The sequence below is a fragment of the Natator depressus genome, chromosome 6, assembly GCF_965152275.1.
Source record: "Natator depressus isolate rNatDep1 chromosome 6, rNatDep2.hap1, whole genome shotgun sequence".
NCBI classification, from domain to species: domain Eukaryota; kingdom Metazoa; phylum Chordata; order Testudines; family Cheloniidae; genus Natator; species Natator depressus.
Window position 1 is genome coordinate 47,028,644 of NC_134239.1, and position 3,180 is coordinate 47,031,823.

Below are 3,180 nucleotides of genomic sequence, written 5' to 3' on the forward strand. Positions count from 1 at the left end.
GACATAAGTCTGTGCTGTTTAGCTGCGTTGGTGTCATGTGCCTGTTTCTTCTTCCATGCCAAGTTCCTCGATCCCCCAGCCCAACAGGAACATGAATTTCCTCCTGGTTTCTGGGACAGGAAGAGTTACGGTTGGGTAGAAAGTCTCGAGTGCAACATTTTACAAATGTGGCTGAGCTGGCCGAGTGCGTGGCTACAGGGCCATCTTCACAAGAGTGAGCACCAAGCACCCGCACTTAAGCATCGTTCTCGTTTGGGTTAAAAATAGCTAGAAGTCGTGAGTACTAAAGCTCCCCTCACCCACGCCCTTGCGTAACTTCCCTCCTCATCAGATCCCCCCTTTAACACTTTCCTCGGCCTGTTTCGGGGGTGTGGAGCAGGAAGAGTAACTGCATGGCCCGTTTCTTTGGGGTACCCCGCCAAGTCTCCTCTGTACAGGCTGGGGAGAGCAGTTATAAGACCAGATCTGACATGCAGCGATTCCTCACTGTACAGAGTCCCCCCGAGAAGGACTGCAGCCTGACACGGTGGCTGAGCGGGGAGATTCAGGAACTGGAGCACCAGTGACTCAGAATAATGCGGGTCAAGCTGGGCAGTTTAAAGTTTTAAGCGCAGAGTGTGTTTCCTCCCTCTCTTAAGCATTGCACCGAGGCTGTCAAACAGGCGCCCAAGGAGTAAGGGAGCCCCGCCCCTGCGGCATCCTGCTGCAGACCGGCTGCCCAGAGACAGGAGAGCAGGGCTGGGAAACCCTGCATGTCCCAACCCATTTCTGCCCTACGTGCTGAGTTACGAACTCCCGGGCCATATAAGGGGTGAATGGATCCGTTTCCCTGTGGTCCTCTGGGTGCTTAAAACTCCCTCTGCCCTCTGGGGGCGTGTGTGTAAGCGTCTGGGGCACAGGTCGCCGTGTGCACTTGCCCCTCACTCGCTGTAGCAGTCAGCTCCCGCAGTCTTTTTTAAAAAGAAAACACGTCCTCCTGGAGCTATTCCCCGCTCCGACCGCCTGTTTGGAGTGATAATCGCTTCCCTACACTGAAGCAGAGCTGCCTGTAAATCCGCATCCATTACTGCAGCAGACATTCAGATTGAATTAACAAGTCACTACAGTCTTAATTACTTTGTCAAAGATGAAAAATAGTAATTGATCTTGTCCTTGATCGCTTCGCTTCCCTCTGCTCCCTCTCCCAGATAAGCACATAAATACAAAAAAACAGGGATCCTTTGGAAATGTAAGCTTACACTTTCAGATAATGAAACTGCAGGAGGAGATTTTTTTCTCTCTCCCTCTCACACACACGCACACACACCTCTGCAGAGAAGCTGTCCACTTCCTTGAGATAGTTTGGGTAGGAGGAGGGAGAAAAGCAAAAAGGAGAGATTTTGAATGTGTAAATTACAATTATATATATATATATATATTAATTAAAAACACCACTGGATACCCCCCCACACACACACACACTTGAGAACAAATATAAATGCGGGGTTGTATGGATATTGGCATGCCCCGTCTGCACAAGAAGAAAGCTGATATTTCATTTTAAAATCCATGTACCTACATCTAAATCTATCCACCACTCCTCAAACACATTTAAAGAGACACGGATATTTATAATAAAGTGAGTTCCGGTTCCCAAGCCAAACATCCCTGTCTCACTTCCCCTAACTTCCTGATTCTGGCTGAACTTTTCCATCATTGATCTTATCTTAAAGGTTGTGTTGTTGTTTGGCAGGTGACTAGGTGCCTGAAAAGCCTGAGCAAAATTGATTGGGCTTGCTGTGTGGTACGTGAGCAGGAAAACACACCACACCAGATATACAATTCCCTACCACCATCCCATTTACCCACTCTTAATACAACTGGCAGCTGCCATTTTTGCAACCCCCATAAAACACAAGATTGACTACTGCTAGAAACTTAAAACTTGGCTTTGTTTTATAGTTCTCATTGAAAAAGAAAAGCAGTTGAAGTCTGAAAAAAATCAGATGGGTTTCTGTTTTTTTTTTTTTTTCTCCTCTACTCTCTGTTGGCACCTCTGCAGAACAGAGCTATTCAGCAAGTTCAGAGAAAGCAGCCTGCGTTAAAGAATCAACATCCATTTACCTTGTTTTCTCTTTTTTGTAATTTTCAACTAAAGGCCAAACATTGTCTTCAATGCAATGTTTGGGATGAGAAATCATTTCAAACAGCACAGTAAATTCCAACGGTGAAGGATTTTTAAGTTAGAATCACATGGGTATTCTACCATTTCCTTAGTTAAAATTAGAGCTAATATAATTTGTTATTAAAATTTATGTAACTATATATAAAAGATGTACAACCTGACTCAGTTAACACTACACTTTAGAATTTATTATCTTGTAGGTGCTTGATTGCTCAATCTTCATATTTCATTTAAGGGGAGTTTTGTAGGGATGACTTACAGGAGTATTTTTTTTTAATAAAATTTTTAGATTTATAAAAATGGTCACTTCCACATGGTGCAGGGCACAAGATTACATGTGCTTTTTACATTTGTTTGATTAAAGTAAACATGTATACACATACCCTTATATATCTATGGCTGTGTAAGTGGTAGTATAGGTCTTATTGGTGGCTATATTACCCACATTACTTGAGTGAGCTTTGTTGGTCAACTCAAATGAGTATCAGCAGCAAACCTGGGAAATTCCTCTCCCCAATTTTAAAAAGCTCCTATTTCTAGCTCTGCAAGGTTGCAAGATGTCAGACCTTAAACATGTTGTTGGTCTAAAAACAAATTCTGCCCATCCTGGGCCTTGGGCCAACAACATTTTGTAGAGAAATTCCACATTTGGAGAAAATGCAAATGCACATACAGGCTAATTTTTATATAAAAGAGAATGAATACAGGCGAGAACTTGTATTTAAACCCAAAAATAGAAGGCATGCAGCAATGTGTTAATTATCTTCCATCTCCCATTGACAATTCTAATAGCAAGACTATAGATTTTATACATTTCTGAGTTCAGCAAGGTTTAAAAACCTTCTTTATGGGTTAGATCCAGCAAGTTGCTCAGCACATCCTGTCCATCATAGTCCAGTCCCACTGCTCCTCTCTTCTCAAGATCCAGACCCACATGAATCCCAAGTTATCTGAACAGTGTGATTGTCCACAAAAAGTCTGGGCCCTTTTAAAGTGGAAGCCTCACCTTAACAGGC